We start from the raw sequence: 27593 nt of genomic DNA on the forward strand, positions 1-27593 counted from the left end.
AGAAAGTAAAAATCAACACCAAATCAATTTCAAATTGCAAACTGAGGCTAGCATTCCTTTAAAATGTCATGTGCATTCAGTCTGCGCGACCTTTAACGGGTGTTCTTTTACCCCAACTCATCAATGTATGGTAGAGAACAGTGCTTAACATCAGAGGTTATAGCAGTTATTCCACTGTGGATTTAATCCTGGCTCCATGTTTTACTAACTGTGTCGACTTAGGCAAGTGACAGTTTCCTCGGGAATAAAATGGGAAATTGGTTGAGTGAAGATGAAATGCATCCAGCATTGTGTCAGAAAGAGAAAACTCAATATATGGTAGCACTTATAATAAATATGCACTTCTCTGAATTTCTTGGTCTTAATTATTAATTACCTCCTTTGGGCACTTAGAATGCTTCTCCACAGTGGATACTAGACAGCCCCATCAATAGGAGAAAGGGCTCATTTGGGTGGTAGAAACACAAGTCCAGCAATGTGCCGTGAAGTCAGGGGAAATTCACAGGCTCCTAAATGGGAGCAGGTGCTAGTTAGTTCTTTCTGTTTTTATTTCCCATTGGAGTCTTGGCTTACTCTAATCAACAGAAAATACATTTTGCTATATAACTAGTAATCTGATTATTAGATGATCCATTCATACGTGTATTCGGTGATTGTTCTTTAGGAGTCTACTGTTTTAGCAGTAGACCAGGCACTGTTTTAACTTCTCATAATTGAGCCTTAGGCAATACAGAGAATATGGCTTTTCTTAGGGTTTTACGGTCTAGATTGTGTATGTATGCATTTTGGGCCATGGTGTTAAATAACAATATTAACATCTCATTTAGCAAGATGATTTGAGATATTATAATTTTAATCAAGTGTAATACATTTGACAGAGAGGGGCTGTGTTTTAGGGATGTTTGGTTGAGTGGTCAGGGAAAGCTCTCTAAAGAAGGAACATTTGAGATGAGACCTGATTGACCTGAGAGACTCTGCCATGGGAAGATCTGGAGAAATATATTTGGGAAAATGTGAAAACCAAGTGCAAAAGTCCTTAAATATGAGTGAACTTGGAGATATGCAATTTGACCATTGAATAAAATAGGTTAGTAGTTTGCAAAATATAATATTAAAAGGCTATCTCTTTTCTGATATATATATATATATTTTTTTAATGTTTATTATATACTTACGTGTTGAAGAGTTATCCAGAAAAAAAAAAAAAGACATTGAATTCATCTTGTGAATGACCCCTGAGATCCTTAATGTCAACCCTGAGAGGGGAGAGGGGTACTGTGTATGAGTTTAGATTCAGACATGGTACATACACTATCGATATAGAGATAGAAATTTGGATTACATACTGAATTTATATGTGGACTAGGTTGCCATCTCTTAATGGTGCACCATATCAGATATTATCAATTGCATGGAAAAGTCATTTTGATCTTAGCAATGAACAGTTATGCCTGCACATTGCTGGTATTTCTCCTCCTTTCAATTGATATTAATGTTTCAACAGGGCAACCAACCCACCTCTTCTTTCCCTGTTGTCATCAATGTGATGAGTTTGCAAAGTTCTAAGTTAGAACAAAAATCTGATTGCTTTTGTAGCCTTTTCTATCTCTGAAGTTTTTGCTTTATGAAGCGAGACATTGAAGCAATGGGAGGAGATTTGGGGAGGCAAAGGGAGGAAAGAAAGAAGTTTAATTTTACTTCTTAAGAGCTAAAGGTATTTGGGCTGCCTGAGATTATAGTAAATTTTTCATCAACTGTCTTCTTCTGATCTATTAAATACCTCAGCAAGAAACTAGATGTTGACTAGGAAATGGGCTCTGTGCACAGAAAGACAGATGCTGGGGCTGGGAAGAGGGACCCTTAGGCCATAGTGCTTAGTCCCTGGTGACAGTCAATCATAGGGCTCCTGGGCTGGACTGCCTGCTGAGATAGAAAGTAATGCCTGGCCAGAAGAAAATATGGCCTTGGATAAAAGAGAGTTCTGATACCTGATAGGAAAAATAAAGAATACTTTGATTCAGCACAATCATGATACTTGTCAGTAGTCATGATACTTACCTTGCTTTAACTTAAAGCAAGGTAAAAATAATTTTAGAAACAGTATAAGTGTCATGCATTACACTATACTCAAATCAAATAAAGGCATAATAATAAAATTAAAGATCAATACATTCACTAATATATATGCAAAAAGATTTTTAAATGATATATTAGTAAATCATGTTAAGAATCAAATAAAAATAACATATCATAATCAGTTGAAGTATATCCCATGACTGCAAACTTAGTTTAAAAATTGAAAATTAATTAATACAATTCACCACAGTAGCAAATGACAACAATGAACATATGATACACTCAATAAATTCAAAAGGAGTATTTGGCAATATTCAACACCTATTGAAAATTTAAAAAATGTGCATACTAAGAATTGAAGAAACTTTCTGAATCTAATAAAGAGCATTTATTAAAACATCTGCAGCTAACATCACACTTAATAACGAAAGGTAAAGTGCTCTCCTACCAGGATTGAAAGCAAAACAAGAATGCTTGTTCTTACCATTCCTATTCAATATTTTGTTGAAGATATGCTAAGTGCAATAAGGCCAGGAAAGAAACAAAAAGTACTACATTCAAAATAAAAGAAGTTAAGCCTACCTTTACTCTCAGATGACATGATCGTTCATGTAGAAAATCCTATGATATCTCCAAAATCAGCTGCTTGGAATAGTGTGTTAATTTATCAAGGTCAGAGGATAGAAGATCAATAATTAAAAACATAATTGTATCTTACATATGAGAAATGGGCAATGGGGAAATATTTTTCAAATACCATTTACATTACTTCACAAATAGATACTTCTTAGGTATAAGTCTAACAAAATTTGAGCAGAATCTGTATGCTGAAAATCATAAAACATGAATAAAAAAATCTAGAGAACCAACTAAAATGGAATGTAACAGTGAATAATTCTCAGATAAATAGTGAATATGTATCTATAAGAATGTGTGTGTGTGTGTGTGTGTGTACACACATATAAACCAAGAGAGACAATTACTATGAAGCATTGGCTCACTTGGCTCACGTGATTATGGAAGCTGACAAGTCCAAAGATCTACAGTTGGAAGTCTGGAGACCCAGGAGCTGAGGGTATAGTTCTAGTGTGGAATCAAAAGCCTGAGAATAATGAGAGCTAAGGATGTAGTATCAATCCAAAGGCCAGCAGGCTCAAGATCCAGGAAAATTCCATATTTCCATATAAGTCCAAAGGCAGGAAAAATCTGATATCTCAGCTTGAAGGCAATCAAACACAAGTTCTCTCTTGCTCAGCCTTTTTGTTCTATGTAGGTTTTTAACTGATTGCATAAGGGAGGACACAGTAGAGAGGACAACCTGCTTTATTTAGTCTATCAATTCAAATATTAATTTCATCCAGAAACATTTTCCCAGACACACCTGAATTAATATTTGACCAAATATCTAAGCACCACATGGTCCAGTCGAGTTGACATAAAATTAACCATCACATGGAGAGATATACCATGATCATGAACAGAAAAACTTAACATTGTTAAAGTGTTGGTTTTCCCCAACACAATCACAAAGTCCTGGCAGTCATTGTGTAGCACTGACGAGATCATTCAAAATTTATATGGAAATACATAAGGTTATTATAATAAAATTCTTCTGAAAAAGAACAAACTGAAGGACTTTTAGTATTTGATTTCAAAACTATAAAGCTATAGTAATCAGAGCTATGTGGTATTGGTATAATTATATATTTATATATATATACAATTCACCCTTGAACAATGTCAGGGTTAGGGGTGCTGATCTCCGTGGAGTCAAAATCCACATACAACTTCTGACTCCCCCCAAAACTAACTACCAACAGACTACTGCTGACTGGAAGCCTTACATAGTTCATTAACATATGTTTTATGTGTATTAGGTACTGCCATCTTATAAAGTAAGGTAGAGAAAAGAACATATTTTTGAGAAAATAGTAATGAAAAGGAAATGTATTTATGATTCATTAAGTAGAAGTGGATCATCATAAAGATTTTCATTCTTCATGTTAAGAAGTCTGAGGAGGAGAAGGGGAGAAGGAGGGGGATGGAAAGAGATGCAGGAGAGGTTTATTGAAAAGAGTCCACATTTAACTGGACCCTTGAAGTTCAAACACACATTGTTTAAGGGTAAACTGTGTATTCAAAAATAGACTAATATATACATATGCAATACCAATATATGTATATATTGGTACATGTATATATACCATATACCAATATATGTATATATAGTCCTTACAGGAAACATGCTAAAGCAATGGGGGTAAAGGATAGGCTTTTAAATGAATTGTGCTAGAACAAATAGATATACATATTTTTTTAAGTGAGAAGGAAACCTTAATGACTAGCTCACACTAAATTAAAAAAAAAAACTCAAAATAGACCATATATTGAAACTTAAGAGCTAAATCTATAAAACTTCTAGAAGAAAACAACAGGAGGAAGTCTTAGTGACCATGTTTTAGGCAAAGGTTTAAAAAGGTTTTGTGTACTTCATAAAATAAATAAATGTTTGTAAACTACTTCAAAAAATGAAAAAGAAAGCCATAGAATGGGAAGAATTATTCAGGAAAAATACACTTGATAAAGAACTAGTATTCATATATATGATGAACTCTTGCAGCTCAATAAACAGAAAACAACATCAATTTATAAATGGACAAATACTTTTAAAGTATTTGAAAGTATTTGGAAAATAAATGCATAACAAGATACTCAATATCATTAGTCATTATGGAAATACAAATTAAAACCACAATGAGTTATGTGTATATACCCACTAGAATGTCGACCTTTAAAAAATACATACAGGCCGGGCGCGGTGGCTTGGGCCTGTAATCCCAGCACTTTGGGAGGCCAAGGTGGGAGGATCATGAGGTTAGGAGATTGAGACCATTCTGGCTAACATGGTGAAAACCCATCTCTACTAGAAATACAAAAACTTAGCCAGGCGTGGTGGTGGACGCCTGTAGTCCCAGCTACTCAGGAGGCTGAGGCAGGAGAATGGCATGAACCCAGGAGGCAGAGCTTGCAGTGAGCCGAGATCGTGCCACTGCACTCCAGCCTGGGTGACAGAGTGAGACTCCGTCTCCAAAAAAAAAAAAAAAAAAAAAAAAAAAATTCTAATATCAAGTGTTGAAGAAGATGTGTAGCAACTGTAACTCTCCAACTTTGATGGCAGAAGTGCAAAATGCCATAGCCACTTTGGAAAGCTTTTTAGTAGTTTCCTATAAAACTTCACATTCACGGGGGCGGAGCAAGATGGCCGAATAGGAACAGCTCCAGTCTCCAACTCCCAGCACGAGCGACACAGAAGACCGGTGATTTCTGCATTTTCAACTGAGGTACTGGGCTCATCTCACTAGGGAGTGCCGGACAATCGGTGCTGGTCAGCTGCTGCAGCCTGACCAGAGAGAGCTGAAGCAGGGCGAGGCATCGCCTCACCTGGGAAGTGCAAGGGGGAAGGGAATCCTTTTTCCTAGCCAGGGGAACTGAGACACACAACACCTGGAAAATCGGGTAACTCCCACCCCAATACCGTGCTTTAAGCAACGGGCACACCAGAAGAATATATCCCTCACCTGGACGGGAGGGTCCCATGCCCACGGAGCCTCCCTCATTGTTAACACAGCAGTCTGCGGAGATCTAACCGCAAGGCAGCAGCGAGGCTGGGGGAGGGGCGCCCGCCATTGCTGAGGCTTAAGTAGGTAAACAAAGCCTCTGGGAAGCTCGAACTGGGTGGAGCTCACAGCAGCTCAAGGAAACCTGCCTGTCTCTATAGACTCCACCTCTGGGGGCAGGGCTCAGCTAAAAAAACAACAGGGGAAACAGCAGAGGCCTGAGCAGACGCGAACGACTCTGTCTGACAGCTTTGAAGAGAGCAGTGGATCTCCCAACATGGAGGTTGAGATCTGAGAATGGACAGACTGCCTGCTCAAGTGGGTCACTGACCACTGAGTAGCCTAACTGGGAGACATCCCCCACTAGGGGCAGTCTGACACCCCACACCTCACAGGGTGGAGTACACCCCTGAGAGGAAGCTTCCAAAGGAAGAATCAGACAGGTACACTCGCTGTTCAGCAATATTCTATCTTCTGCAACCTCTGCTGCTGGTACCCAGGCAAACAGGGTCTGGAGTGGACCTCAAGCAATCTCCAACAGACCTATAGCTGAGGGTCCTGACTGTCAGAAGGAAAACTATCAAACAGGAAGGACACCTATACCAAAACCCCATCAGTACGTCACCATCATCAAAGACCAGAGACAGATAAAACCACAAAGATGGGGAAAAAGCAGGGCAGAAAAGCTGGAAATTCAAAAAATAAGAGCGCATCTCCCCCTGCAAAGGAGCGCAGCCCATCACCAGCAATGGATCGAAGCTAGTCAGAGAATGACTTTGACGAGATGAGAGAAGAAGGCTTCAGTCCATCAAACTTCTCAGAGCTAAAGGAGGAATTACGTACCCAGCGCAAAGAAAATAAAAATCTTGAAAAAAGAGTGGAAGAATTGACAGCTAGACTAATTAATGCAGAGAAGGTCATAAACGAAATGACAGAGATGAAAACCATGACACGAGAAATACGTGACAAATGCACAAGCTTCAGTAACCGACTCGATCAACTGGAAGAAAGAGTATCAGCGATTGAGGATCAAATGAATGAAATGAAGCGAGAAGAGAAACCAAAAGAAAAAAGAAGAAAAAGAAATGAACAAAGCCTACAAGAAGTATGGGATTATGTAAAAAGACCAAATCTATGTCTGATTGGGGTGCCTGAAAGTGAGGGGGAAAATGGAACCAAGTTGGAAAACACTCTTCAGGATATCATCCAGGAGAACTTCCCCAACCTAGTAGGGCAGGCCAACATTCAAATTCAGGAAATACAGAGAACACCACAAAGATACTCCTCGAGAAGAGCAACTCCAAGACACATAATTGCCAGATTCACCAAAGTTGAAATGAAGGAAAAAATCTTAAGGGCAGCCAGAGAGAAAGGTTGGGTTACCCACAAAGGGAAGCCCATCAGACTAACAGCAGATCTCTTGGCAGAAACTCTACAAGCCAGAAGAGAGTGGGGGCCAATATTCAACGTTCTTAAAGAAAAGAATTTTCAACCCAGAATTTCATATCCAGCCAAACTAAGTTTCATAAGTGAGGGAGAAATAAAATCCTTTACAGATAAGCAAATGCTTAGAGATTTTGTCACCACCAGGCCTGCCTTACAAGAGACCCTGAAGGAAGCCCTAAACATGGAAAGGAACAACCGGTACCAGCCATTGCAAAAACATGCCAAAATGTAAAGACCATCGAGGCTAGGAAGAAACTGCACCAACTAACGAGCAAAATAACCAGTTAATATCATAATGGCAGGATCAAGTTCACACATAACAATATTAACCTTAAATGTAAATGGACTAAATGCTCCAATTAAAAGACACAGACTGGCAAACTGGATAAAGAGTCAAGACCCATCAGTCTGCTGTATTCAGGAGACCCATCTCACATGCAGAGACATACATAGGCTCAAAATAAAGGGATGGAGGAAGATCTACCAAGCAAATGGAAAACAAAAAAAAGCAGGGGTTGCAATCCTAGTCTCTGATAAAATAGACTTTAAACCATCAAAGATCAAAAGAGACAAAGAAGGACATTACATAATGGTAAAGGGATCAATTCAACAGGAAGAGCTAACTATCCTAAATATATATGCACCCAATACAGGAGCACCCAGATTCATAAAGCAAGTCCTTAGAGATTTACAAAGAGACTTAGACTCCCATACAATAATAATGGGAGACTTCAACACTCCACTGTCAACATTAGACAGATCAACGAGACAGAAAGTTAACAAGGATATCCAGGAATTGAACTCATCTCTGCACCGAGCAGACCTAATAGACATCTATAGAACTCTCCACCCCAAATCAACAGAATATACATTCTTCTCAGCACCACATCGCACTTATTCCAAAATTGACCACATAATTGGAAGTAAAGCACTCCTCAGCAAATGTAAAAGAACATAAATTATAACAAACTGTCTCTCAGACCACAGTGCAATCAAACTAGAACTCAGGACTAAGAAACTCAATCAAAACCGCTCAACTACATGGAAACTGAACAACCTGCTCCTGCATGAATACTGGGTACATAATGAAATGAAAGCAGAAATAAAGATGTTCTTTGAAACCAATGAGAACAAAGATACAACATACCAGAATCTCTGGGACACATTTAAAGCAGTGTGTAGAGGGAAATTTATAGCACTAAATGCCCACAAGAGAAAGCAGGAAAGATTTAAAATTGACACTCTAACATCACAATTAAAAGAACTAGAGAGGCAAGAGCAAACACATTCAAAAGCTAGCAGAAGGCAAGAAATAACTAAGATCAGAGCCGAACTGAAGGAGATAGAGACACAAAAAACCCTCCAAAAAATCAATGAATCCAGGAGTTGGTTTTTTGAAAAGATCAACAAAATTGACAGACCACTAGCAAGACTAATAAAGAAGAAAAGAGAGAGGAATCAAATAGATGCAATAAAAAATGATAAAGGGGATATCACCACCGACCCCACAGAAATACAAACTACCATCAGAGAATACTATAAACGCCTCTACGCAAATCAACTAGAAAATCTAGAAGAAATGGATAATTTCCTGGACACTTACACTCTCCCAAGACTAAACCAGGAAGAAGTTGAATCCCTGAATAGACCAATAGCAGGCTCTGAAATTGAGGCAACAATTAATAGCCTACCCACCAAAAAAAGTCCAGGACCAGATGGATTCACAGCTGAATTCTACCAGAGGTACAAGGAGGAGCTGGTACCATTCCTTCTGAAACTATTCCAATCAATAGAAAAAGAGGGAATCCTCCCTAACTCATTTTATGAGGCCAACATCATCCTGATACCAAAGCCTGGCAGAGACACAACAAAAAAAGAGAATTTTAGACCAATATCCCTGATGAACATCGATGCAAAAATCCTCAATAAAATACTGGCAAACCGGATTCAGCAGCACATCAAAAAGCTTATCCACCATGATCAAGTGGGCTTCATCCCTGGGATGCAAGACTGGTTCAACATTCGCAAATCAATAAACATAATCCAGCATATAAACAGAACCAAAGTCAAGAACCACATGATTATCTCAATAGATGCAGAAAAGGCTTTTGACAAAATTCAACAGCCCTTCATGCTAAAAAACGCTCAATAAATTCGGTATTGATGGAACGTACCTCAAAATAATAAGAGCTATTTATGACAAACCCACAGCTAATATCATACTGAATGGGCAAAAACTGGAAAAATTCCCTTTGAAAACTGGCACAAGACAGGGATGCCCTCTCTCACCACTCCTATTCAACATAGTGTTGGAAGTTCTGGCTAGGGCAATCAGGCAAGAGAAAGAAATCAAGGGTATCCAGTTAGGAAAAGAAGAAGTCAAATTGTCCCTGTTTGCAGATGACATGATTGTATATTTAGAAAACCCCATCGTCTCAGCCCAAAATCTCCTTAAGCTGATAAGCAACTTCAGCAAAGTCTCTGGATACAAAATTAATGTGCAAAAATCACAAGCATTCTTATACACCAGTAACAGACAAGCAGAGAGCCAAATCAGGAATGAACTTCCATTCACAATTGCTTCAAAGAGAATAAAATACCTAGGAATCCAACTTACAAGGGATGTAAAGGACCTCTTCAAGGAGAACTACAAACCACTGCTCAGTGAAATCAAAGAGGACACAAACAAATGGAAGAACATACCATGCTCATGGATAGGAAGAATCAATATCGTGAAAATGGCCATGCTGCCCAAGGTTATTTATAGATTCAATGCCATCCCCATCAAGCTACCAATGAGTTTCTTCACAGAATTGGAAAAAACTGCTTTAAAGTTCATATGGAACCACAAAAGAGCCCGCATTGCCAAGACAATCCTAAGTCAAAAGGACAAAGCTGGAGGCGTCACGCTACCTGACTTCAAACTATACTACAAGGCTACAGTAACCAAAACAGCATGGTACTGGTACCAAAACAGAGCTATAGACCAATGGAACAGAACAGAGTCCTCAGAAATAATACCACACATCTATAGCCATCTGATCTTTGACAAACCTGAGAGAAACAAGAAATGGGGAAAGGATTCCCTATTTAATAAATGGTGCTGGGAAAATTGGCTAGCCATAAGTAGAAAGCTGAAAGTGGATCCTTTCCTTACTCCTTATACGAAGATTAATTCAAGATGGATTAGAGACTTAAATGTTAGACCTAATACCATAAAAACCCTAGAAGAAAATCTAGGTAGTACCATTCAGGACATATGCATGGGCAAGGACTTCATGTCTAAAACACCAAAAGCAACATCAGCAAAAGCAAAAATTGACAAATGGGATCTAACTAAACTAAAGAACTTCTGCACAGCAAAAGAAACTACCATCAGAGTGAACAGGCAACCTACAGAATGGGAGAAAATTTTTGCAATCTACTCATCTGACAAAGGGCTAATATCCAGAATCTACAAAGAACTCAAACAAATATACAAGAAAAAAACAAACAACCCCATCAAAAAGTGGGGAAAGGATATGAACAGACATTTCTCAAAAGAAGACATTCATACAGCCAACAGACACATGAAAAAATGCTCATCATCACTCGCCATCAGAGAAATGCAAATCAAAACCACAATGAGATACCATCTCACACCAGTTAGAATGGCAATCATTAAAAAATCAGGAAACAACAGGTGTTGGAGAGGATGTGGAGAAATAGGAACACTTTTACACTGTTGGTGGGATTGTAAACTAGTTCAACCATTATGGAAAACAGTATGGCAATTCCTCAAGGATCTAGAACTAGATGTACCATATGACCCAGCCATCCCACTACTGGGTATATACCCAAAGGATTATAAATTATTCTACTACAAAGACACATGCACACGTATGTTTATTGCGGCACTATTCACAATAGCAAAGACTTGGAATCAACCCAAATGTCCATCTGTGACAGACTGGATTAAGAAAATGTGGCACATATACACCATGGAATACTATGCAGCCATAAAAAAGGATGAGTTTGCGTCCTTTGTAGGGACATGGATGCAGCTGGAAACCGTCATTCTTTTTTTTTTTTTTTTTTTTTTTTTTTTTTTTTTTTTTTTTTTTGAGGCAGAGTCTCGCTCTGTCGCCCAGGCTGGAGTGCAGTGGCCGGATCTCAGCTCACTGCAAGCTCCGCCTCCCGGGTTTACGCCATTCTCTTGCCTCAGCCTCCCGAGTAGCTGGGACTACAGGCGCCCGCCACTTCGCCCGGCTAGTTTTTGTATTTTTAGTAGAGACGGGGTTTCACCGTGTTAGCCAGGATGGTCTCGATCTCCTGACCTCGTGATCCGCCCGTCTCGGCCTCCCAAAGTGCTGGGATTACAGGCTTGAGCCACCGCGCCCGGCCGAAACCGTCATTCTTAGCAAACTATCACAAGAAGAGAAAACCAAACACCGCGTGTTCTCACTCATAGGTGGGAACTGAACAATGAGATCACTTGGACTCGGGAAGGGGAACATCACACACTGGGGCCTATCATGGGGAGGGGGGAGGGGGGAGGGGGGAGGGATTGCATTGGGGAGTTATACATGATATAAATGATGAATTGATGGGTGCTGACGAGTTGATGGGTGCAGCACACCAACATGGCACAAACATACATATGTAACAAACCTGCACGTTATGCACATGTACCCTAGAACTTAAAGTATAATAAAAAAATAAAAAATAAATAAATAAATAAAAAATAAAAAAATAAAAAAAAAGAAGGCAAATGATAAAACGCCAATCCCTACTAGCTTGTGGTGTTTCTGCTGAAAAATCTGCTGTTAATTTGATAGGTTTTCCTTTATAGGTTACCTTATGTTTTTCCGTCACAGCTCTTTAGGTTTTTTCCTTTGTCTTGACTTTAAATAACTTGATGACTATGTGCCTAAACGATGATCTTTTTGTAATGACTTTCCTGGGTGTTCTTTGAGCTTCTTGTATTTGGATGTCTAGATCTCTAGCAAGACCAGGAAGTTTTCATTGATTATTCTCTCAAATATGTTTTCCAAACTTTTAGATTTCTCTTTTTTTTTTTTTTGGTAATATCAGTTATTCTTAGTTTTGGTCATTTAATATAATGTGAAACTTCTTGGAAAAAAAAAAAAAACTTCACATTCACTAATTCTGTAACATGGTAATTTCAGTCCTAAGTATTTTCCAAAGACAGATAAAAGCATACATTCAAAAATGATATGATAATATTCATAGCAGATATTTACAATAGCTAAAAGCTAGAAATGTCACAAATGTTCATCAGCTGGTATATAGATAAACACATTGTGGTATATTTATCCAATGGATTTCAACTGAGCATAAAGGGAATAAAACCAGAGTGCAAAAGTACAGAGGAATCCTAAAAGCTTTTTCCTAATTAAAGAAGGGATATACAAAAGAATGAATTTTGTATGAGTATGAGTTAATTTATAGCAAATTCTACAAAAGAAAATAATAAAATGACAGCAATATGATTTCTAGTCCCTAAGGACTAGATACAGAAATGTTGAATTGACTGCCAAGAGGCATGAGGAAATTATTTAGGAGATTTGAATATTCTATACAGTGATTATGATTATGCTTACACAAATATATAATGTGTAAAGACTCATCAAATTTTACCTTAAAATTGATTGGTTTTAATGTATAAAATTATGACATCTTAAAAATATAGTAAAAAGAAGAAATAGGGTATGTGTGAAAGAAGGGAAGAGGCTGATAAAGGCTAATGTTTAGGAAAAAGTAAATAGTTGTGGGAATGATTTGATCAATATTAGGTAGGCTTCCCTCTTACCACATTTCTTCTTCACTTGCTAGTTCTTGTCTGAATTCAATTACTAAAATGCATTGCTTTATTAATAAAACTATAAAACCTGTTTTAGTCCATTAGTTTGGATATTATTGACATATATACATATATGTATCAATTACTTATTTATCTAGATACAGAGAGATATAACAATACCTTCTGTTGTTCTATTGGTCAAATGATAGGAAGAAGAGGATTCTCATACCTTATTGATTTCTGGTGGGAAGATGCATTTTTACAATGCTCTGAGAGGGAAATTTGGCAATATCATACAAAGCTACATATGCATTTACCTTTTTCCCTACTGATTTCACTTCTAGGAATTTACCAAGAAAATACATTCTACACATATGCACACTAACACACAATTATTCAGTGCAGCATTTCTTGTAAATAGTGGCAAAAAATTAAAACATTAAAATTTAATATATAGTAATGTAGTTCAATAAACTATAATAATAAATCCAGTGAAGTACTATGCAGCTTTATAAAAAAGAAGGAAGCTCTCCATAAACTATCAAGGAGTTGCTTCCTGGATGTATATCTTTGCAAAAGCAAAGTGCAAAGGACAACTATATGTGTTATCTTTTGTGTAAAATATATGGGGGGAGAATTATGTACTCATTTGCACACAAAGAGAGAAAGGACACATTACAAATTTATGAGATTGGCTACCTCCAGGGCATGTATGGAAACTGGATGGAAAGGATTAGGAGATGGAAATGGTGTGGAATGAATGGCGGGAGAGGATTGAGATGGAAAGGATTGAGACGTAACCCTTCTTCTAAGTGCATCATTTAAAACATAACTTTGGCTTTTAGAATCATGCTCTATTTTAAAAAGTAAATAATAAAATCAGCAAGGATTTGGGAGAAATGGGATAGGAATAGAAACATATTAATCTAATTGTATTTCAAATTAATTATATAAAGAAGTTTGGAGGAGATAATTTTTGGACACTGTGCTTTACCTTTATATCCTCAGACTGAAGACAAAAAAAAAGTTTTAAAAATAATGATTTTATTAGTCTGTTTTCCGCAATGTTTTGGGTCAGACATTCCTCAATGACTTCTATATTTCAGAGCTGAGCACATAAGTGAATGTATTGTGAATAATGACAGCTAAGTTCCTCTCTATCAGAGAAGAAAGTCCAAGTTCTGGAAAACCAGAAGCTGAAATAAATGTTTTGGTGTTGGAATGAAATTTCAGGTATTAGTGTGAATACTCTTTTAAATATCTAGTTATAGATATGAATGTGTGCATGAATGTATATTTGAGTTTAAATTTATGAATAAGGAAGCATACAAAAATGAATGTTAGTGGTACATATATATCTTATCTCATTTAATCCTATTCAGTTCTGCTAAAAACTATTATACAAACCACAAATATTTAAAATAAAATTTCTAACATCTCTGTGTTCCTCCACTCATTTCCTTCCACCAAGTTCTTTGTTTCATCATTCCCTTGAGTCCTCCTTAATTTATCTCAATTGCAAATTTGACAGTTCTTACAGCAGCCTTAGCATTCTGAAGACACACAGTGCAAATTTATAAATCCATAGTAAACACAGTTAAGGCAAAGTGATAAGAGGAGACTTTCAGCGCAAAAATTGTTTCCACATGACCCTGATTAATAGGTTTCTTAATGTTATATGGATGTGGGACAGGAGGAGGGAAGAGAAGGGGAGAGAGAAAAACGATAATAAACTATTTGGTGGATCATATGGTGCATAACAAAAGGTGAGCTTGTGCACTGAGGATGTGCATGGGCTATGGAGAGATATGGTGCTCCCTTGGTGAAGCTGTATTATTTTTTTTTCTGAAGGTCAAATGAAAATTATAATTATCTAAGAATGGTTTTCTCATTTTTTTATTCTATTAATGCTTCACAACTCTACCATTTAGCAAAATACTAACATAGGGCTCAGAATTTGTAATTTGAAAAAGCAATAACAAAGATCTGCTGTAACTTGTAAAATATTCAATAAGGGGTTTTGAATAAGATTGAAAAAATTTGAAGGAAAATATGTGTTCCCAGCAGGCAAAATATTACTGACATTTTTAATAATAATGAAACATAAGACCTAGGTAGGGCAAAACAAAAATCCATTTTGCATGTCAAAGACTTGTTTGCAACAAATTTGTTTAGATTACTTTGTTAGATTTTGTGACTCTAATGGAGTAATTTCAAGGTTAAGAAAATTAAAATAAATATCTAAATGACTGTGGGGAGGCTCACTTTCCCAGAAAGATTCTGAAAGATGAGACATCTTTATGCAAGACATAAGGTCTCCACCTTTGCTTCATGAGTGCAGTTTTGTTTCCCTTTCAAGACAAAAAGGAAATCAAAATATCTGTTAATTTGCTTTTATATATCCTATGGTTCTCCTAGCCGTGCATAAATTTAAGGAGTTAGACTCTATTTCTTACTGTATCTGGAAATATTTTTCTACTTGTCACATTTTTCAACTTTCCTTAAGAAAGCAATTCAAGTACCCTAAAATTTAAATATATGGTAGTTTACTAGCACACTATTAAATCCTTCTACTGTAGGAAGAAGTAAGGAGAAGATTAGCATTTTATGGGCTCCCAAAATGAGGGATCATAGTTGAAGAAACACATTGATGGAGCTACGCTGTGCCTGCAATAAGACAATTTAAAATATATTTAAAAGTCTTAAAGTGTAAATTAAAGATTAATCATCTTCATATATTTATGACTACTTTGTATCAGTTGCCCAGTCAAGTGCCTTTAGATGACAGATGATTGATATGAGAAAAATATCTTCCACTGGCTTTCATCTTTCAATTAATTCCAGAGTCTTTTTTATTTAAGGAAGATCTTTGAAAGAATGTGATTAATGCTTAAAACATTATTTCCACTTAATAAGAAATCATGAGGTCCTTTGAGAAGATAATTCAGTTGGTTATAATACCCTGAACAAGAGAAAACTGTTTTAAAGAGCCGATATCAACAAGTAGTTTCCCAAATTGATCCTGAATCCCATGCAAGCAACCATGCTGATTTGCCATTATGTGTTGTCACTGACTCAGACTGATTTAGGTTAGTGTTCAAGACTGCTGGCCTCATGGATAGAAACTGGTAGCATTTAAATACACAGCTTTGGCCGGGCACGGTGGCTCACGCCTGTAATCCCAGCACTTTGGGAGGCCGAGATGGGCGGATCACGAGGTCAGCAGATCGAGACCGTCCTGGCTAACACGGTGAAACCCCGTCTCTACTAAAATACAAAAAAAAAAAAAAAAATTGGCCGGGCATGGTGGTGGGCGCCTGTAGTCCCAGCTACTCAGGAGGCTGAGGCGGGAGAATGGCATGAACCCAGGAGGCAGAGCTTGCAGTGAGCCGAGATCGTGCCACTGCACTCCAGCCTGGGTGACAGAGTGAGACTCTGTCTCAAAAAATAAAATAAAATAAAATAAAATAAAACAAAGCAAAATAAATAAATAAATAAACACACAGCTTTAGGATTTCAGCGTGGATTTTTATCATTTGATGACTGAATTTGTTTAAAATGGGGGTACCAGTGTCAATTTCCTGATTGTGAAATTAGGTGAAGTTTCTATTAATATTTCACTGGATGTAGGCTTGGCTTTTCTTCCTGGCTCCCTGTGGCTCTCATGGGCCTCTACTGGGTGTTTTTCTAGTCCCTATCTCTTCTCTTCTGCCTGAGTTTCAGTTCTGGCATTGCTTTCCAGTTGTTGTCTCAAGAAAATTATCTAACCTCTCCTACTTATATAAAGGGGTAGAAATTCCTGCCCTCAGAGTTGTAAGAATTAAGTGAAGTATGCATGCCTAGTGCTTGGCAGAGAGCCAGGTGCATAGAAACCTTTCAAAACATGTTAGCTCTCATCCCAGTAGGTGTCATTATGAACAAGCAGAACCGTTTCCTTAAAAGCTTGCTACCTCAAGAGGGAGCTATGTGTCAGTGGGCAAACTAATCTGAGCAACACGTTACTCTCTTCAGGGGATGAAATGCTATAATGATGGTATATCTATTCTTTTACATTTATTTATTGGATATTGGCAAATTACAGTTGTATATAAGTGTGTATATTTATAGGGTTATTTTGAAAAATAAGATCTTTTAAGAGTTTCTTTGTAGCGTTTGGTTCCATGTGATGAGATTGTACTAGAATGTTGTGATGTAGGAAAGCAGCATCTGTTGCTATAACTGTGTTACAATAGCCATATAAAATGCAAAACCTTTGGCTGTGATATAATATAAATTTACTAAATAATTTTCATGGGATATGGGGGGGCAGGGAAGAAAAAATAAAAAAACACATAGTCCTTAGTTCATCCTAAATGTCTCCCCATTGTAGAGGACTTCCATTAAAAAAATTATTACAGAGTTCTAATGGAATTATCTTTTATAAGTTTTTACAAAGTAATGTTTAAGTCTTAGAGCTAGATTCACTTTAGTATCAATTTGGTCACTAGACTCCTTTTTAAGGGAGATTTGTTATAGTAAACATAAAATATTTATTTTTTGAAAGTACTGAGAAAATGGTTAGAAATTAAAGGTTTCCTCTGAAGCCTGAATGTCAGGAATAATATTGTGGTTCAAATATCTCTATCTGACCTCCTCGCACTCATATCCCCCCAAGTATTTACTATATTATATAAGCAAATGTTAGCAATGCTAGAGAAATTTGGGTTTTCAAACTTCATAGTTTCAAAAAGAAAGTGGCATAAGATAATGAGCAGCCAAATCTATTAATAATTAAGAGTAAATGATTGCTGTCAATTATTTTCAGAGAAAATGAGATGTTTAAGATGCAAGTGTACTTTGAGAATGAGGACTTTGCCTAGAATGACTGATAAGTTATGAACCACTAAGAAGAAAAGAATGTCCTGGTTTACTATATTAAATAAATTGGAAAATCTGTATATTCATCAAATAGTTACTCTTTACTGATTGTGTGCCAGGTGGGAGTGTGCTGCAAAATGAGGCAACTAAGTCAGAGCTTCTGCTTCCCTAAATTTACATTTTAATGAGAGGTGGGAAAGAGGTGGGAGCTGAAGGAATACAGGCAAGAAGTAAAGAAGTCGATGGACATGGGGATTCCAAATAGTGAAACAGGTGATGACTTAAACAAGGTCATGTGAGAAAGAGTGTGGCTGGGATGCTGTCTTAGTTCTGGTAGTCAGGGAAGGCCTCTCTGAAAAGGTAACAGAATGCATGTGCTTTGCTTGACAAATGATGACCAACAGCCTTGGCATTGCAAACCTTCCCCTACCTTGCAGAGCTGACAATTCACCATGAGCAGTGACTCATGAGAAAACAGTCACATCAAAACATGAAGAAATCTGTTATATAGAGAGAGGAAAAGATAGAAGAACTGAACGGATTGAGAACCTGTAAGCATACTCAATGAGAAGAGGGTGAAGTCAAGAATTCAAAATAGTTATGGGAGGAAGAAGAATAGAAGCCAACAAATGTTATCTGTCCCAGTGGGCATATTTGAAGGTTTCCATGTGTGTGCTGACTTTGCTGGAGACGGGGTAGGTCACACGATGTTTCGCCCTCTGGCATCTGACACTAGGAAGCCACACTAACCTCAAGTGTAGCCAACAGTAAGAAGGAGAGAGTGAATTGCTGGGAGCGTTTCTCTGATACCTCAGAATTTAGCATCTGCATAACATTCTCAAGAATATTGGGAGGCCTCATGCAGGGAAAGGGGCAGTGAAGATCACAGAAACCACTCCAGCAAGCAGAATAAAGCAACAATTATTGTGCTTTAAGTAAACAGGTTTTGCATGTCTCACAAAAATTTTCAGTGTCAATATCCAGTCTCTAGGTTAATATTAAATGTTTCATAAATGCTGGATACTATATTATATTGTAATTAAAAATCATCCTCAAAGTATTCGTCCAAATTGTAGATGGATTCTATAACTCTGAGAAAGGAGGGTATACTAGCCGGATATACTCCACATAGCTAATTACCCAGGGACATTAATGATAAAAGAAATAGATGAAGAAACTGTCTTTGGCTCTTCAACTAGTTAGTACGTTCCCTGAGGGCAGAAACTATGTCTTATACGACTTTATATACATAAATATCTAGGAGTGTGTTGACTGTGGTATTTTATATAGTAATTGGAGATATCTGAATGGGAAATATTTTAACTATGAGTATTAATTGATATTAGACTAGAAGACCATAAGCTTCGTAAGGGCAAGTACTATGTTAAATTATGACCTTAGGATCTGGAACATAGTACATTCTCAAATAATTACTATGTAATTAATTTATTAAGGATTCTTATCCTAAAGAAGAGAAACCTTGAGCAACATACTAGTAAATTTCAAATGTCAAGAAATGTTGTTCCATGGTGTGTCAATTAAACTTGATATGTGTCCTGTTAGGGTATTAAACTCAGGACAGTAACTGGGAATTATAGGCAAGAAGCTCTAGGCCGGGCGCGGTGGCTCAAGCCTGTAATCCCAGCGCTTTGGGAGGCCGAGACGGGCGGATCACGAGGTCAGAAGATCGAGACCATCCTGGCTAACATGGTGAAACCCCGTCTCTACTAAAAAATACAAAAAAAAAAACTAGCCGGGTGAGGTGGCGGGCGCCTGTAGTCCCAGCTACTCGGGAGGCTGAGGCAGGAGAATGACGTAAACCCGGGAGGCGGAGCTTGCAGTGAGCTGAGATCCGGCCACTGCACTCCAGCCCGGGCGACAGAGCGAGACTCCGTCTCAAAAAAAAAAAAAAAAAAAAAAAAAAAAAAAAAAGAAGCTCTAAAACAAGGATAACTATTATAGTATTGTTGTTTAATTGTATCTCTTAGTAGCTTCTCAGATTCCTAAGTTACGGGTTGTGTGGCTGAACTGATGAACACCAACAGAGCAGGGGAAAATATTGCTTCTATGCAAAAAAGAGGGAAAGAGTGAATATTTCCTGCATAACAATCTAATTTCTACAGCATAATGCCCATTTGAATGCTAATCTTGTAGAATTTTATTATATTTTATATCTTTATGTTCCTCTACATAACAATTCATCTTTACATAGCTATCAGTGAAATCTTTCTCCTCCAACCTACAAAGCATTCTGCAAGACAGAAAGTCCCTGGTGCTTGGTGAGGAGGTGTCTTCCTTCTTGGAGCCAGAGGAAGAAACAGGATTTGTAAAAATCAAGTGATCCTGATTCATTCCATTTTCTAAAGCTCCTTCATCTTGACTGTTCCCTTTGTTGTTGAATTGAGTTCCAGGTTTTCTTGGTCTGTAATACAACCTCTTCCTTGCAGAAGTACAGATTAATTAAATGCTTTTTCTAAATAACAGCAAGTAATAAAACTTCTTCAGGGAGTTCATCTGAGAATCTAGGATATAATTAATATAATTTATGTGAATTAATGGTTTCTAAGGGTAGCTTCTGTTCTCCAAAAATCTAAATATTACTCTAATGTATACGTGTGCTGTTTCTCATGGACAGATTTGTAGATTCAGGTAATAAGAGAATAAATGAGTATCCATATTGCTTGTTAGGTCCCAGAAGAGCTTCTTCTTTGGGAATATCACACTATGTCAGACATATTTTTTACTGTATGGAAGTACTTTGGTATTTGATATTTGAGCAACGTCTCAAAAGCAGCTTCATAGCATCCCCTACCTCCATATAGGAGGTGATCTGATTTAGAAATAGCACTTACTGAGGTGGCTTAATCTGCCTGGAAGTGGCTATTTGCATGTTTACTTCATCTCTTATGTAGAAATGCAATATTTGTTTTTTTCATCCATTCTTAATTTTAAATGCCTTTTGGAGTTCGGGAGAAAGTAGAAATAAACATTTATAAGAAGCATACCAGAATACTAAAATAAATGAAAAGAGGGTAAATATAGAAAGCATTTAAGCACAACTTTAAATGCCACAAAATAAATAAAATTGCACCCCAGATAACCCTAAGAACACAGTAAATAAAACCTCTAACTTCCCCAGAATATAAACAGATGATGATTAAATAGTGATATTTCTTTGTATAATATTTATTACATTTAACTTCCCCTCTCTTAAGATGAATCAGACCTTCATGATAATAGTACCATTTGACAGATGAGTCCATTGAGGCACCGTTAGTGACTAAGCCCACTACAATGATCCTATTTCCTTTAAGTAATATAAAGTAAAATACATACATATTAAATACATGATTTGTTTGATGAGTGTTGATTTATATAGGCAATATATCAACACGAATAAATAACATTTCCATTAGTCCCAAAAGTCTCTTTGTACCCACTTAATATTAATTCCTATAAACCACAGGCAACTGCTGTTATGACAGCTGTCACCATAGATTACCTTTGTCTGTTCTTGAACTTTATTTAAAAACAAATTGAATCATGAAATAGGTATAATTTATATGTCTTGGCTATTTCTATTTACTATTATGATTTGAGATGAATCAGTGTTACTGTGTTCATTACTAGTTCATTCTTTTTATTGCCAAAGAATGTTTCTTTATATGCATATGACATAATATGTTTATTCTCTAGTTAATAGACATATGGGTTATTCCATCTTAAACAAAGAGCTTGTAGCTGGGACTGGTAAATCACTTTTAAAAAAATGTTGAGATGGAGTCTTGCTCTTTTGCCCAGGCTGGAGAGCAGTGGTGCGATTTTGGCTCACTGCAACCTCCACCTCCTGAGTTCAAGCAATTCTCCTCCCTCAGCCTCCCTAGTAGCTGGGACTACAGGCGCCCGCCAGGTCGCCCGGCTAGTTTTTTTTTTTTTTTTTTTTTTTTTTTTTTTTTTTTGTATTTTTAGTAGAGACGGGGTTTCACCATGTTAGCCAGGGTGGTCTTGATCTCCTGACCTCGTGATCCGCCCGTCTCGGCCTCCCAAAGTGCTGGGATTACAGGCTTGAGCCACCGTGCCCGGACCGATTATTTTTTATTTTATTCTTTTTTTTTTTTTTAATTGAGACTGAGTCTTGCTTTGTTGCGCAGGCTGGAGTGCAGTGGCGCGATCTCGGCTCACTGCAACCTCCTCCTCCCGGGTTTAAGCAATTCTCCTGCCTCAGCCTCTCGAGTAGCTGAGATTACAGGCACCCACCACTACACCCAGCTAATTTTTGTACTTTTAGTAGAGATGAGGTTGTGCCATGTTGGCCAGGCTGGTCTCAAACTCCTGACTTCAGGTGATTCACCCGCCTCACCCTCCCAAAGTGCTGGGATTATGGGTGTGAGCCACTGTACCCACCCTATTTTATTCTTTTGTAAAATCTGTTCGTTTCTTTTGGGCATGTTATTTATTTGATTTTTTTTCCCATTTTGTTACTAATCTTTAGGTGTTTTATATATTCTAGTTACAAGACCTATTTCAGATATGTCTATGGAAAGTATTTTCTTAGACAGTGTCTTATCTTTGTCATGGCTAATAATGATTTTGATGAGCAGAAATTTTAATGTACATGATGTCCAGTTTACTTTTTTCCCCTTAGTTTTTTAATTGCCAAATGCAAAGTCTATGTATTCGTCACGTATAACATGATGTTTTAATATATATGCATTTTAGAATGGCTAAATTGAGCTTATTAGTATACGTATTACTTTATAAATTATCATTTGTGTGTGTGTGGTCAGAGTACTTAAAATCTACTTTGTTAGTGATTTTCAATAATGTAATACATTGTTTTAAACTATAGTCACCATGTCATGTCATAGATCACTTGATCTTGTTCCTTCTATGTAATTGAAACTTTGTAGTCTTTAACAAACATCTCTCATCCACCTCCCTAGCCCCTGGTAAGAACCATTCTACTCCGTACTTCTATGAGTTCAACTTTTTTAGATTCCCCATGTAAGTGAGATCATGCTGTGTTTATCTTTATGTGCCTGGCTTACTCACTTAACATAATGTTACCTTTTCTAAATACCTTTTCTAAAAATTATGGTTTAGCCATTTGTATCCCCTGTTGGAAATCTTGCATATCTCACATTTGTGAAGTATTCTATATTTTCTGAGAGTTTTAGTATCTTAGGTTTTATTTTTAGATTTTGCATCTCAATACAATTGTTTGAATACTGTTTCTTGAAAAGACTTCCATTGTCCCTTATGTTATGTATATGACACTAATTTATATATAATCACATTTTGATATGTATTTGTATCATTTTGGTAATTTTTATCTTTCAAATAACTTGTCTACTTAAACTCAATTATGAAATGCATTTGCATCCGATTGTTGATGATATCATTCTATTTCCTTGTAACGTCTGTAAATATGCTATTCCATCTTCTATTACAGATATTTCTAATGAGGCTTTCTATTAGGTTTCTGTTTTCTATTTTGTCCATTTTTGCTCCAAAATTTATTTCTTTCTGTGTATTTACTTCAAGTTTAATTTGCTCTTCTTCCTCTAGCTTGTTTTTAGATCTTCCTTCTTTTCTAAAATAAGCATTCATGTCATTTTATTTTTTTCTTCAGGCACTACTGTAGATGCTTCTTACACATTTTTACCAGTTTTGATTTCTGTGTTTCCTAGATTTGCTTTTATTTTTGATTTTTAATTTGTTAACATATGGTCAGATGACAAATTCTGTATGATTTCAAGCTTTAAAATACATTGAGACATTTTATATCCTGGCATATGGTCTGTCTTGGTAAGTGTTCGATGTACACTTAACAAAAGTTTGCTGTTGTAGAAAGGTGGTTGATGATGTTATTCAAGACTTAAATCCTTATTGACTTTCTGTGTACTTGTTCTATCAATTACTGAGACAGAAATTATGAAATATTCAACTTTGCTGATTTACCTTTTCTTATTCTGGAGCTATTTTGCCTATATATTATACATTTATGATTGTTATATTTTCCTATTTTATTTACCATCTTACGATTTTTAACTGTCCCTTGTTGTTTCTAGCAATATTTCTTGTGTCAACCTGCTTAGTCTGATCCAACTGTAGCCATGTCACCTTTCTTGTACTTACAGTTTACATATTTTCGTATTCACTCCTGTTAATTTCATTATATCTTGCCTTTAATTTTAAAGTGTATCCCTTGTACATAGAGTGTATAGTTATTAGAATCTTTAATTCATTCATTAAGATAATGTCTGTCTTGATTGAGTGCTTTAGTCCTTTCAAAATTATTTATTTTTATTGTTGAATTTACATCTACCATTTTTCTCTGTTTCAATTTGTCTAATCTCGGTTTTCCTTTAATTCTTTCTTCACTGCTGTCCCTTATGAAAAAAAATGTTGCTATATAACATTTCAATTGATCTGTTGACTTTCTAACTACAATTCTCTGTAATTTTTTGTTGTTGTTAGTACTACTTTAAGTTTTACAATCTGTATCCTCAACTTACTAAGCAATCAACTTCAAATAAATCCTGACTTACTATTACTTCCAATATGATCTAATAAAATTGCATGTATTTATGCATGCCATCTATCATCCATTATTCCTCTTATTTGTTTTATACTATGTATGCATATGTGTGTGTATTTGTGGTTCACACAAAAGTATGTCATTATAAATTATAAATCAACTGGCATACTATTGTCGTTTTGACTTTAAGCCATCACCAGCATGATTGGTAATAAGTAAATAGTTATTCTTAGATATTTTATAAGTAAAGCTATTGAATAAAAGAGGCTCATAAGGAGAGAGAAAGAGGAAGGAAAAATTTTTGCCATGTAAATTTTTACATAGGTAGAGCAGTCATATGAATTATGAAGTGGAATCACAGGGATAACCCAAATCAAAGAGTATGTTTTTCAAATAGCATGGTCAACTATCACTTGAATGGAAGGCTGTTGGGATATATAGCAAGCCAGTTATTTGCTGGGGATCCATTGTTTATAACAAAAAATTAGCCTTTAAACATACTTACTCTCCTTTATGCAATAATTTCACTTTTCTTTTACTGCTTTCAAGATGATCACTTTATCTGTGGCTCTCAGCTGTCTGATTGTGATTTTAATAGTTTCTTTATGTTGTTTAGGGATTGTTGAGACTCTTGGAGCTATATAGTATCAAAGCATCCAAAAACAATATGTAAGCTAATGATCATGGCTGTGTTCCAAACATAATTTTATTTAAAAATAATGAGTTTTCCAGCTTTGATCCATGGCCAGAATTTGGTGAATGAAAATTTAATCCAATCCAATTTAAATGTTTTAAATTAAAAATATTATATTGTGTTTATTAGTTCATATTTTTATTGGCTGATTTTTGTAGTTTCTACTTCTCTGCCACGATTCCCTATTTTTCTCATTACAATTATACATTTTTAAAATTCCTTGAAAATGTGTGTAAAGCTTGTTTAGTGCCCTTGTCTTTTATTTTCCTACCTTTGCCAATCTAAAGTCTTTATCTTTTGGATGACATTTCTCATCAACATCGTGAGTTGAGGAGAATGGGTCAGTGGGTCATGTTTTCTTGCTTATTTTTCTATGACATTTTTGTTTGACAGTGTGATTGTTATGTTGTTGATTGTTTGGGTTTTCTGTCTGCCTTAATAGAGTCTTAGGTTTGGTCTAGCTGTCCATTCAGTTACCTGCAGGTCAACTTGATTCCTTAAAATTTTGCCTTTAAGCTTTTTAAATATAAATCTCTAGTTGCTTGTGCTCCGTGACTAGATATACTACTTAGAAGGTAGTATCCAGAGGCCGGGCGCGGTGGCTCAAGCCTGTAATCCCAGCACTTTGGGAGGCCGAGACGGGCGGATCACAAGGTCAGGAGATCGAGACCATCCTGGCTAACACGGTGAAACCCCGTCTCTACTAAAAAATACAAAAAACTAGCCGGGCGAGGTGGCGGGCGCCTGTAGTCCCAGCTACTCGGGAGGCTGAGGCAGGAGAATGGCGTGAACCCGGGAGGCGGAGCTTGCAGTGAGCTGAGATCCGGCCACTGCACTCCAGCCTGGGCGACAGAGCGAGACTCCGTCTCAAAAAAAAAAAAAAAAAAAAAAAAAAAAGAAGGTGGTATCCTTCTAAGTTTTCAATAGAAACCTTTACAGATTTCTATTGAAAACCTTGTCTGTTCAATGAGATGTTTTTGCACTCCGTGGTCAGACCCTGTGCAAATTTTGAAGGTTATTTTGTTCACTAATCACATCTCTCTCAGGTAGTTGTTGTTTTGATGGTGATTTTGCTCCCTAATTATTATTCTTTTTTTCTGGAATTCTTAAATTTTACCCGTGAATACAAAGCTTTGTTTTTGTCCAAAACTCAAAGAGATCCCTAAGCAATTTCCTGGAAATCCTTCTGCAAATAAATCCCTCATCATCTCTTGTACCTTGCACCACATTTAACTTACCCAGAACTACAAACTCTGTGTAATCACCTTAGGAAAAAAAAAAAAAAGTTGCTGTATTTTGTTTGGTATTCCCTGCTTTTCCTATCATTCAAAACATGGGCTTTTTTTGTTGTTTTTTTTTTGTTTTGTTTTGTTTTGTTATTGCTAGAAAGCCTAGCAATGTTGTAGCTCATTCCATTTGTTCAACTTATCTTGTGATCACTGTCCTGCATTGCCTGTTACATAACACCTTTAAACAGTTGGCTTTCACATGTCTCTTTTAGTTCATTACTACTTTAACGCAATAGGCACAAATTGCTTTACTTTGGCTAGATATATTAATCATTCATAATAATGTTTCTTTATTTGTTTGTTGTATCGTGTGTATTATGACCCTGTCACTGTGCCCCATATATCTTCCATGAACTGATAAATGTTGTGTTTATATAAAATTAGAATACAGGTAGAGCATTAATGAGATGAATTTTAAGTATGGACCAGTGTGGTACAGAACAAGAAACAAAAATGAGAAGACTGCAGCCCAAGAGGTACGGAAGACTACTACAGCTAATCTTCATCCTATCCTGGGAATTTTAGACATATGGTGGAGGATGTTTTTCTGCCAAAGGCCATGTAATTGCGCATGTAATGAAGATGAAGATGTACTGTAGTTAAGGCTATTTTGTCTATAGTTAATAATCAGAGAGCTCCAGGTAAATCCTTATTGAGATTTACCTCTTTTTTCACTAGGCATATATCTATAACTAAATGATTGGAGCTACACATGCAATATTTTTGAAAATTACTGAGTGGATAACATTAGGAGAAACACCTAATGTAGATGATGGGTTGATGGGTACAGCAAACCACCATGGCATGTGTATCTCTATGTAACAAAACTGCATATTCTGCACATGTACCCCAGAACTTAAAGTATAATTTTAAAAAATTATTGAGTTTTCAGACTGTGAAAAGATATTCTGGTAATGGAGAGCCTGCTTGGTTATAAAAGCCATCCAGAAAATTTAGCAAAACTTCCCACTACTCATGACTGTGATATTTACAGAGAAGATTTTATCTCTTGCCAAGTGCTACAAAAGAAAACATGAGCTTAATTCAAGACTTATCAGAAGCATAGCTTATAAATATTCTGGACTCTCAGCTCTTAGAGCTATCATTTTTCTGGGTTTTAGACCTCACCTTGCTGGTGAAAATGCTCAGATAATCACTGTTTTGACTGCTTCTTAGTGGGTACTTTGCATAAATATTGGTGGTAATAGTAGTCAGGTAAGTAGATGCAGCTCTTTTTGAATAAATTTGGGAAGTAGTAGTTGTTGGTGAT

The sequence above is a fragment of the Rhinopithecus roxellana genome, chromosome 11 (assembly GCF_007565055.1).
Source record: "Rhinopithecus roxellana isolate Shanxi Qingling chromosome 11, ASM756505v1, whole genome shotgun sequence".
Taxonomy (NCBI): domain Eukaryota; kingdom Metazoa; phylum Chordata; class Mammalia; order Primates; family Cercopithecidae; genus Rhinopithecus; species Rhinopithecus roxellana.